General features: G+C 37.2%; 1 long non-coding RNA gene across 1 annotated transcript in view; it reads left to right on the top strand.

Annotated features, from left to right (window-relative positions):
* LOC110257598 overlaps positions 1-12,443 on the top strand; it is an 803,392-nt gene that overhangs the window by 388,777 nt on the left and 402,172 nt on the right. The gene's annotated exons all lie outside the window — the stretch shown is intronic.

The raw sequence follows: 12,443 nt of genomic DNA, 5'->3' as shown, positions 1-12,443 counted from the left end.
TGCTTCAGGTGAATTTTCCTTTTCCTTTAACTGGGAATGGTTACTGAGCTTCTTCATCTTGCTTATGTTTTTCTTTTTCTGTGAGTTTACGGAAACCAACCTATAGTCTTGGAGGGCTGCTTCTATGCAAGAGCGCTCCTTTGTATTTTGTGGGACGTTACTATGTATTTTTGGCATGGAATTTTGAATATTTGCTATCCCTTTATTCGGTGTGAGCAGGCTATTATCCCTAGGGTGTTGAGTGTGTTTCCAGGAAGAAGGAGGCAATGAGTAGGGTTAGTAGTCAGTACCTGGTTGCTGGGCTCTTAACAGCAGCGAGAACCTGCAGGAAGGTGGTGCAGGCTACTCCTAGTTGCAGGGGTCTGGGAAGTGGTAATGGATCTTAGGGAGATTTATGAGGTGTCCAGAGCATTTGGTAGTGGCAGCAGCAGGGTTTGTGAGCTCCCAGGGAGCAAGAGCAACAACAGGTAGTGTTCAATTGCAATGCCCTCTCTGAGGTGATTGGAGTCACAAGTGGTGCCTGTTCAGGGACTCCTAGTGGTAGCGGGCCATGCCCACCTCAGGAGTCAGTGATAACTGTGGTGGCTTGCCCCTTCCACCTGCAGATCACACAAGAAGCACCCCATCTCACTTGGCCCACACAGCAGGTGTTTGCCCAGGCTGCTCCTAGTTGAAGGATCCTGGGAAGTGACAGAGTTCAAGCCTGTAGGCACTTTTCAGAATGTTTGGCAGTGGCAGCAGCAGGGCGGATGTGTTCTCAGGGGTGTGAGAGCAACAGCAGGTGGAGTTTGGCCACAGTGCCCTCCTCTGTGGTGCCTTTGAGGTGACTGGGGCTGCAAGTGGTACCTGTTCACTGACCCATAGTGGTGGTGGGCCACAGCCACCTATGGAGTCAGAGATAACTGCAGTGGTTTGACCGCCTACCTGTAGACCATGCAAGAAGCACCTCATCCTGCTTAGCCCCCACAGGAGGTGCTGCATCAGCTGCTCCTAGTTGCAGGTTCCTGGAAAGGGACAGTGGTCAAGCATCTGGGCATGGCCCAGAGCATTTGGCAGTGCCAACAGGAGGATGGGTGTGCTCCCAGGGGAGAGAGAGCAACAATAAGTGGTATTCCGTTCCAGTGGTCCTCTTCTGTAGTGCCCTCTGAGGTGTTTGGGGCTCAAGTGGTTCTTGTTCAGGTATCCCCAGTGGCACTGGGACACACTCACCTCTGGGGTCATAAATAATTGTGGTTGTTTGCCCCCGCCACCTGCAGGCCACGCAAGAAGCATCCTGTCCCACTTAGCGCATGCAGGAGGTGCTGTACAAAATGCTCCTAGTTGTAGGGTTTTGGGAAGGGACAGTGATCAAGCATCTATGTGCTGTGTAGAGGTTTTGGCACTGGCAGCTGCAGGGCAGGTGTGTTCTTGGGGGTGAGAGCAACAATGTGTGGTGCTTGGTTGCAGTACCCTCTATTTTTTTTTTTTTTTTTTTTTTTTTTTTTTGCTGACCCCTGAGGTGACTGGGACCACAGATGGAGCCCACTCACAGGCCCCTAGTGGTGGTGGGTCATGCCTCCCTCTGGCCTCCAAGATGGCCACTATGGTCCATCCCTACTGCCTGTAGATCACCCAAGAGGTACCACATTGAACTTAGACCCCTGCTGCCCTTAGTCTACACAAGAGGTGCTCGGCCACCTGTAGCCTGCACAAGAAGTGCCCAGTCTCTCATAGCCTGAGCAAGTGGCGTCTTGCCAGCCAGAGCCTGAACCAGACGTGCCCCGCCCTCTGAGAGCCGTGCATGCATGTGCAGGGAGATTCCTATGGTAGTCTGCTCCCCCTCCTCTCACCCTCCCCAACAATGGTGCCTTGCTTCTCCTGTGGGCCCAGACCTTCTCCCAGGTGTCCTCTGTCATGGCATTCCACTTTCCAGCCCTTGGCGCACTGCTCCTTATCCCTTAGGCTGTCTCCACACCACCAACCCCAGTCCTCTCACCAGGACTGACCTCTGGAACCTAAGTCTCAGCATGCAGCCCCCACCCAAGCCTCTCAGGCTGTGGTGTCCGGGGGCAGTGGTGCAGATGATCTGTGTGGCTCTTACTCTATTTTGCCCTCCTCAGTCCAGCTGCTGTGCTTTTCTCAGCAACTTTGAGGTTCTTCTGGCTCAGCTGATCTCTCCATCAGTTAGGGGGCTTCCCAGGATATGGGTTCCTTGTCTCCTTCACAGCTCCCTCTCAGGAATGCTTGTCCTGTCCTGATTCCTTTTCTCTCTCTCTCTCTTTCTCTTTTGTTCTACCCAGTTATGTCAAGAGTTTCTTGCCCTTTTGGATGTTTAAGTTCTGCCAGCATTCAGTAGATGTTCCTTGTGAGTTGTTTTACATGTAGATGTGTTTTTTTGATGTGTTTGTGGGAGAAGGTGAGTGTAACATCTTACCCTCTGCCATCTTGATCCTCCCAACTGCTCTTGTAAATAAGATTTAATTTTAAGAGAAATCATATCCTCAAAGATTAGATTAGGAAAAAATGCATACTCTTTGAATTGTTGGAATAGTCTAATTTCCAGTTCCATCTAAGGGATCCATATGCCACACAATAGTTAACCTATCACAGGGTTACACAATTTATCTCTAAGACATTGTGTTTCTTTAGCAATGAAAGGATCATGAAAGTAGGAAGTTCAAATTTTTAATTTATATTATGCTTCCAACATTAACATTAAGCGTACTGGCACAAATAAAGCTATGCAGAAGGTATGTCTAGTATAATTTTTTTCAAAAGTTATTTTATAATCTAGCTGAAGTCAAAGATAACTAACATATTTTTTAGATATTTTAATAATGAGTATGATAAGAGTTTAATCTGAAAAAAGCTGTGAAAATTTAAATTCATTTAGGAACAAATAGTGCACAAATATTTTACTTCTTTTTCAAGATCCTTTCATGCACAATGAATTTTTATCTGTAACCTCTAACACCAGTGCTTTGGAGTTATTGAGAGCAATGATTATTTTGCATGCGTATCACAACCAGTATCTTAGTAGTTTTTGCCTTAAATTGAAACCTTTGTTCTTAAGAGTTTTATTTCCCATACTCTACCTTCTTCCCCACTGGTGTCTTTAGGAACTATAAAAAAATGAAAGACATATTGAAAGGAAAACAGCTCACTGAAAATGAGCTGAGCCTTGGTTACTAAATCATAAACAAAGAAATATGTGCTACTACACAGTTCGACTGTTTTCCAGTTTGTACATGTTTATTACTCCCATCAGAAAGATTGTTCTTGGAGTTCCCATTGTAGCTCAGTGGTAAAGACCCCGAGTAGTACCCATGAGGATTTGGGTTCAGTCCCTGGCCCTGCTCAGTGGTTAAGGATCTGACGAGTGGATTGCTGTGCTATGGAGGCCAGCAGCAGCTATGATGGACTTGTCTGGACTATGACCGCAGCTGAGATGTGACATTGCTGTGGCTATGGAGAAGGCCAGCAGCAGCAGCTATGATTGGACCCTGGTCTGGGAACTTACATACTCTGTGGGTGCAGCCCTAAAATAATAATAACAATAATATAATAATAATAATAGAATAAATAAAAATTAAAAAGATTATTCATTTAATCACATAAAAATAGGGTGGTTGTTTGCTTTTAAGTAGTTGGTGTTAAATATTATCCATAAAAATATTTATAAGAATCAGGGCAAGTGATTTTTTTAATTTTAGAATTAAAACAAGAACTACTTGATTTAGATAACCTTGGAAAAACTTTAATTCAAAAGTTTTTTTTTGTTCTTTTCATAATAGTGTTTAACTTTTGTTCTTAGACAGTGTTCCCCTCGAGTCATGGTTTTTTGCTTATATACTATCTCTTAGGTGGTGGATTTTACATTTACTGTAAATGAACCTCATCTTCTTGCAAACATGCAATTTTTTATATTATATCTCTATTCTGATTCCTGCAAGCCACTGAGAAGGGTGTCTGCAAGAGATAGCAATGTTTAGGTTGCTTGTCAAGCAAGGGTTTGTATTTACTGCAGCCCAGATTAAATAGAAATTGACTTTGTTCCCTTTATACATGGGTACTGTCAGAATAATAAAATAAGTGAGAATTAGATAGGCTTTGATGTTTTTAATGTTGTAGATAAGAAGGCTACCAAATGGAAAATTAATTGTTCCTCAGCACAAAGGAATAATGATTTAGAAGGAAATAAGCTTTGCTATTGGTAAATTCAAACTCAACCCATGAAAATACTTTATCCTGGTGTTTTCATCCAGTGATTTACTTACCTTTACATTGAAGTCATCTCCCAAATAATGCATTTTTAGAATCTATTACATTGCTGTGCCCCTGACACTGCAACTATAGCTCTTGATTTCATTCCAAATTTAGGGATTATTTAGTCAATAGTTAGGCAACCAACAGTATTTGTCCTGCTGATTTATTTTTTGTGAGAAGACCCAAAACATTGAGGAATAACACAATTTTCAAATGACTTTAATCATTAGTTTTAAATCCCAGAGACTTAAAAAAATATTTCCTGGACCCAATGCTGTGTAATGGCATATATTAGTATGTTTTGAAAACAAAAAGTCAATTGTTAGAACTGTAACGTTTGCTCTGTTCTATTTTATTGATATCATATTGAAATTTTATCATTTTATCTTCATAGTTACAGTTTATATTAATTTGTCTATGATCTGTTTTGTTGCCTGATTGTTTTGACAAAAGGTCTTTTGGCATAGTATACAGAGATATCAGTGACCCCAATTAAATTTTTTCAAGATCAAAAAAAAAAAACCAAAAAACAAAAACCAACCAACCAAAAAAATCCCCACAACTAATTATTCTTTCTGTAATAGAAAACTTCCCCTGATGTTGGAATGACTGGCTGTGCTCATAGTGTATTTTTATGAGTGAAAACTGAGATTAATAATCTAGAATATTATGCACATAGAACTACACATATAATAGGAGTCATTTTGTTTTAGCTTTAATAAATATATTGTCACACTGATGTCTCTTTCTCCTTGGAAGTGTATGATTTGGATAGACAATACAATTTTCAGATGAAGTCATCAAATACTAGTTGTGGCACAGCCTATGAAACACATTTTTCTTAATGTTGGGCATATAGTGACAAATGAAACAGAAATTACTCTTAGCCTCATGGATCTTATAGTTCTGTAGTCATTGATGGATGGATGGATAAATGAATGAATGAATCAAACAAACAATGGAAACATAGTGCAAAAGATGAGGAAGAAAATGAGTGGAAAGAAGTGCTCTGTTTTTGAGCTCATTGACATTTTAAATCAATTCTCTTTACTCGTGACTATTGCAAAATGCTATTTTATCATTCTAGAATCTTTGATCACACAGTTATCTATAGTGAAAATTGTGTCTTTATTCTTTAATTTCCATCATCACTATGTGATATGTTTAGCCATGTATATGAATTTTCAAGGTCCCAAACAGAACCTATGATTTATACTCTAGTAATTTATTTTCTCAGTTGCAATGAATGTATATAATTGTGTAACTATGTACTTCTTATATTTTTTATCTCAATTCCCAAACCTCTTGGATACAGGATTTCTTGCAGTATTATTCTTTTTCCCTGACTCATATTAGGTGCCAATTAAATGGAGTTTGCCTCCAGCAAGATCTATAAAGGGAAAGCAATCGTCAATCGTGCAACTGGAATCAATTTTTAAATATAGTCACTCCCTGTAATCCCAGATGACACGTAAATTTCAACCCATAATATCCTTTTACAGGTAATAATGACAAACCCTTCCAATTTCTCTTCCTCTAGGCCTATGAGTGGACCATAGTCCAATGTAGATTTTTGTCTGATGTGATATAAAAATGAGTCATGGAAGTTGAAATTCATCACCACTCAGGGAAGATGATTCAGTTTGGAGTAGAGCTTCCATCATGATGAACAGACGTGAAGTTGGGTTGATCATGGCTAAAATGCCATATCCCTTTGCTGTTCTTAGCAAGATTTAGTAAATTTTCTTGAATGAATGTTTCTCCACTTACTGTACACCCTACAACTTTATTCAGAGACTTCAAGTGGTTAGGTATTTTTATAATTTTCACCAGTTATGGTTGTTTCACTGGGAATAGGGTCCATGAAGATCCTCTCATCACCATTCTGGAAATGAGACACCAGGTACAGTGTTTCATGAATAAATGGCAAATGCCAGTCATCTGTTATAAAGCCAAGTCCTGGAAGAAGGGGGTATTTTATGTTCTGTAGGAAGCACAGGGGGAGGCTCCAGTTGATGTTGGAGAAAAATATCAAAGATTCTGGGGAAAAGCACTGGAATTATGAGTCAAAGTTGAGTGATCCTATAAAATAGAGCAGAGGATAAGACAATAATTAAGGATCCAGCAGGGCACTTTCATATTTACTACTTTCATTTTCTTGAAGAAGGGATGGAAAGGTAAATAGTTATGCTCAGGAGCATAAGTCTGAGCAAATGACATTGAAAAATGCTATTTCCTAAGAGAGAGAAAAACCAAGAGTATGTTCCCTCTGCTAAGACTACATACATCATCTCTGCAGTAATGTCTCTTTAAAAAATATCTTGTACTGGCTTTCTGCTGAGAGTAAATGATCGTCTAGCTTTTTTGTGTGTGAGAGAAATAATCTGCCATATACTTTCGAAATGACTCCTACAGTAAAGAATAGAAAATTGATGTTAAATGCATCCCTATTACATTGTGTTAAGTAGGGAACATTAAAAATGCTTTCCCTGATGTATTTTATAATAGGAAAAAATAAAGCTAAGTACACAAAAATTATTCTTGTCCATTACTTATAAAAAATGCCCTCTATTCTAGTTTTTCTACTGTAAATCTGGAATTAATTGTACTTGATGTAACTTAGTAATTTACTCTTGTTTCTTTTCAAACATAAAAGCCTCTGTTTTTACTTTTCTTATTAAGAACCCAACTATTCAACTGCTGAATAGATATCATTAGGACAACTGAAGTAATAGTCACTTAGGTATCAGTGGCTACAAAGGAAACCTGATTACTTTTCTTCACTTAATATTTCCAAACTTGTGTGCCACAGTATTTGCATCAGCCCCAAACTATACCATTTTTGTACAAAATTAATATGCTGCTTTGAAATGCATTTCCAGGTTAGTGTTCAAAATTAGTTATTTGGCCCTTACAAATCTGGAACATTTTGCAAAAAATAAATGACATTTCTCACTAAAAATAAGTGTTGTTCAATTATATAGTTAATAAAGGACTCCCTCTAAACAGAAAAAAAAAATAGTACCTGACATACCTATTTGTATGCTATTTCTTTAGTTACTCTCTACTTTGAATTCATTGTAAAAATTAACTACTTTCTTTAATTTAAATAAATGCCATTAGAATGTAACCAGTACCCAGATCAAGAAATGGAGTTCCTATCATTTCTTAGTGGAAACGAATCTGATTAGTAACCATGAAGACACAGGTTCTATCCCTGGCCTCTCTCAGTGGGTGGAGAATGTGGCATTGCTTTGAGCTATGATGTAGGTCACAGATGTGGCTCTGATCTGGTGTTGCTCTGGCTGTGGTGTAGGCCAGTGTTATGGCTCTGATTTGACCCTTAGCCTGTGAATCTCCTTTTGCTGAGAGTGTGACCCTTAAAAAAAAAAAGAGAGAGAGAGAGAAAGAAATAGAAATATTTTCTTCCAGATGCCCACTGATGCCTTCTTTTTTAGTTATAACCTGCCCCCATGGGTAATTCCTCATTTTTAACACTAGAAATCAGTTCAGTTTAGTTTAAAAAATATATAGATACAAATGTATAGCATTATCTTTTAAATATGTTTTTATTCAAAATGTTTAAGATTGTTTTAATGTGGTTGCTATGTATTCATTCTCATTCGTTAATCAATATATATTTTTAGAGATATAGAATACTCCTCTTATGAAGGTACTTAGAGGAAAGATTTTGAAAAAAATAAAAGAAAATAACACTTAGTTCAGTTCTGATATTCTCTAGCAATGTATACATTCAAGATAACAATATCTAAGGAGGTATCACAAGGTATCAACACAATCATGGAGCTTGCCAGTCACTCCATATTTTTTTTAATATAATGATTTTTATTTTTTCCATTATAGCTGGTTTATAGTGTTCTGTCAATTTCCTTCTGTACAGCAAGATGACCCATTCACACAAACACATATACATTCCTTTTTCTCACATTATCATGCTCCATCATAATTGACTAGATCCAGTGCTGTACAGCAGGATCTCATTGCTTATCCATTCCAAAGGCAATGGTTTGTGTCTATTAATCCCAAATTTCCAGTCCATCCCACTCCTTCCCCCTCCCCCTTGGCAGCCAAAAGTCTGTTCTCTAAGTCCCTGAGTTTCTTTTCTGTGGAAGGGTTTATTTGTGCCATATATTAGATTCTAGATATGTGATCATATGGTATTTGTCTTTCTCTTTCTGACTACTTCACTTAGTATGAGAGTCTCTAGTTCCATCCATGTTCCTGCAAATGGCATTATTTTGTTCTTTTTTGTGGCTCTTAGTATTCCATTGTGTATATATACCACCTCTTCTTAATCCAATCATTTGTTGGTGGACATTTAGGTTGTTTCCATGTCTTGGCTATTGTGAATAGTGCTGCAATGAACATGCAGGTGCATGTGTCTTTTTCAAGGAAAGTTTTGTCAAGATATATGCCCAAGAGTGGGATCACTGGGTCATATGGTAGTTCTATATATAGTTTTCTAATCACTCCATATTTTTGGTTCTCAGCCTCGTAGTACCCAGGCATCTGAGAAGTGACAACTAAGCTCATTCAACAGTGGAAGGCAGAGGAACAAGGATCCCTGTGAATATATTTGTCTTCATAAACTTTCACAAGAAGGAAGAATAGATGAAATGTGTAAGATCATTAAAGGATGAGAAAAAAAATGTGATATGGTCTTACATAAGAAAACATGGTCCTAGAATTCTAAAGGAACTACTCTATTTTTTTAATGTAAGAAAAAGTGTTCAGAAAATATTGACAGTTGGGTAGGAACTATCAAGTTGATGAATGACATTTGTCATTTCATGATTTGTTCCTTAGTAGTGCTAGACTTCAGAATGTGGCAATTTGAGTTATTGACAACAAAACACACAAGACGGAGAATAAAAAGAAGTGATTTTAGAAGGATCATGAGTAGCTCTTGGGGAAAAATAGTCCAACACTGGTTCTCTGCCAAACATCCTGTTTTACTATCACTGTAGAAAATAAAATCCAAATATATTATTTGAAAGCCTGTAGCATATAATGCTACAAACAAAGATGTGTTATTTTACTCTGTTAATGTTGATATTACTTATGGACTCTTGGAAGAAAAATGTATTTACTTACTTTTTTAGGTTATGTTTATAATCAAGAAGTTAAATATTAATGTAGTATCCTAATAATGTTGTATAATTTTTTTAAAAAAAAACTAAAATCTATAAAGACAATAAGGAGCAATCTATATAACAAGTAAGAATGTATTATTGACCTTAAAGGGTTCTATTACTGAATTAGGTACTTGAAAAAGAACTCTAATACATTTCAAATTTTAGTGTTAGTTTTCTCTAGGTAGTGTTTGGTTGCATATATGCGTGTACTTTTTAAGAAATGAAGGTTGTTACAATGTGTAGGATGTACCTTTTTGTTGTTGTTGATCATCCAACTGATCATTAAGTTTTTACTCTTTGCTTTTAATAATGCATATATTCATCACACTGATTTCTTGAATACTCCTTTCTATAGTTTTGAAAGTCAGTGTTATTTTAGTTCTTGGAAAAGTAATATTTGATATATAGCGAAAAGAAATTGGAAAACAATAACTGTTCTCACAAAGTGTTGGGATCTTTATGCCAAAAACTGATTTAATCTGTCTGACGTGATTTATAACTTAAAAAGCATTTTAAGATTTTAGATTTCTTTTAAATATGTTTTTTTTTTTTTTCGCTTGATGTGTGAACATGGGTGAGTGCTTGTGCCTTGGTCCTCTTTTTTTATCCAGTTATCAGCATCCTTAGATATTAAACTTCAGTTGTATCTCAGTTCCATCAATCAGGAAATTCATTGACATTTTTGTGTGATTCCCAGCTATTACCAATGACAGTTTTTTCCTAGCCACTACTCTTGGGGATTTTTACCAATTACTCCCTCTCTAATAGAGGCAATTTTAAAATCACTAGAATCTTTAAAATGAAACAGTTGGCAGTTTCAGGCAGCAGTAGATTTGAAGTGGGGTTGTGGGAAGGTTTTCCAGGAGGGCTGTAAATGCCTGGGGCAATGGTCTCAGAGATTAACTAGATCACAGCTGGAATTCTGAACAGCTGAACTGAATAATAATGTTCCTTGAGGCCTGGATGTTGTCTGCTACTGTTTCCTATCTTAAGTCTCAGCATTAGAGTGTACATGATTTTATTTTTTTACAGAAATTATTCCAAGGTACATTAGCTTCACCAGCAGCTACTATACATCCTTTATTGAAATGAAGAAGTAATTGATTTTCTTTGATCAGATTCATTTAAAGACATCCCCTCCTTTTTCAGAGCTAGCAATTTCCTCTCTTAAAACCACCTTTTGTGGAGGTCTGATGAAAAAGTTGATTGTGTATGTGTGATGGAGAGGTTGGAAGGAAACAAGGCAAATGTTACCTTTGAAACATTGTTTTAAAGTACATGGACTATGTGGAATTTTTCTTTATGATCTGGTCTATGGACCGTGTTTTCAATGTTATATATGTAACAGGAGAGAGTGTGTCCTGTGCAGTCTAGGTTAACTTTGTTAAGCATGTTGCTCATCATAGGCCTCCCATTTTGAAATACTTTTCTTACCGGAAGAAGTTTGGTTTTTTTTTGTTTTTTGTTTTTTTCCTTAATAATTGTCTGCCGGTAGCACACTCAGTGACTCTTTTTCTCAAAATTCCTTTGTTTCCTCACTAAAAAAAAGCACAATGTACTGGATATACAAATCAAGATTTTGGGCAAATGATTGATTAATCATTTGATGTTTTTTAATGCTTTCCATTATTTTTCTATTGAGAAATTGGCTATTCTTTCTAAGTTGTGGATTTTCTTTTTTAGCCTTGCCTGGTATTTATTGAATTAGTAGTAGTTTTGGAGAATTTAAAGTCATCACAATTTCAAAAAAATTGTTACATTAGTTCTCTTCTCCTAGAATACTGATTTTATGTAACACTATGTTTTCTATATCACTTAATTTCATTACTCTATTCTCCAACACTGTCTTTTTTATAATTATTTTATGCCTTTATTAAAGTTCAATAATTTCCTGTTCAACTCTAGCTAATCTCCTGTTTGTCCTTGAGTTTCAATTTCCATTGTGTTTTTCATTCCAAAAGTTCAATTTGGTTCTTTTTTTTTTTTTCCCCCAAATCTGCTAAGTCATTAATTATGGTGCTTTCTCCCTGTAAGTATTTTCAGTCTTCTATTTCTTAAAACATATTAGGCATTGTTTTTTTGTCATATGGTCTGATAATCCAACTGCTTAAAAATCCTAGTGTTGTTTGTTATTTCTGCTTATTTATGCTCTATTTTTGTTTACAAGGAAGCTTGATCCTTTGTCTTAATGCCAGCTTCCTTTGGGGAATTATATGTGGAGCGTCTTTGTGGCCTAGGATAAAGGTCCCTCAGAAGAGTTTTCAGGTGCCTGGGGCTCCCGGTCTGAAGTAAATGCACTGTGTGATTTGAATCTGGTCCGTAAACTCTCAGAGGCCCAGATTGTAGTTTTAACTTCTAAGGGATTTCACTAATCCTCTTCTTAGGCTCAAAGCCACTCTTTACTGGTATCTGGTGGTGGAAAGGGAATGAATTAATGATACTGCATAAGGAACTGGTCTGAAGACCTTTCAGGAACTTGGGTGTAGACAAGATAATTTTGGGATGTCTGTTGGTATCCCAAGGGAGAAGCCAAGGAAGCAGCTTCCTACTGATATGAAGTTCCTTAGAGAGTTCCAGTTTGGAGGATGAAAGCATATAACTGGCTTTCCTCTTGTACAGTTAAAGTTCACAGCCTCCAGGGTGATTTTTTTTTAAAAGTAAATTATATCATGTAATTTCTTTGTTTGTCTCCCGAATGGCTTACTATCAACCATAGAGCAGAATCTAAATTCTTTAGGGTGTCTTAAATGATCTGGCTTTTTAATCTCTTATCATTATTATTGACCATGTCTCTTTTTTTACTCTCCTATGGATTGATTAACCTGGAAACTATACTTGTTTTCATCCTTTTCTTACATTAGGCAAAGCTCATTCCTATCCAAGTGCCTTTAGGCTTGTTGTTTGCTGCATTTCTCACTGTGAATGAGATTATGCTAGAGTCTTTTGGGGGCTTTATCTACAGATATGCAGATTAACTGATGTGGGGTCTGCCTTCTGCACTGTATTTCATTTATTTTATGATTTTTATTTTTTATAGCTGGT

The sequence above is a fragment of the Sus scrofa genome, chromosome 18 (genome assembly GCF_000003025.6).
Source record: "Sus scrofa isolate TJ Tabasco breed Duroc chromosome 18, Sscrofa11.1, whole genome shotgun sequence".
Classification (NCBI taxonomy): domain Eukaryota; kingdom Metazoa; phylum Chordata; class Mammalia; order Artiodactyla; family Suidae; genus Sus; species Sus scrofa.
The sequence above is the reverse complement of the archived record's forward strand: the minus strand, read 5'-3'. Positions and strand labels throughout refer to the sequence as shown.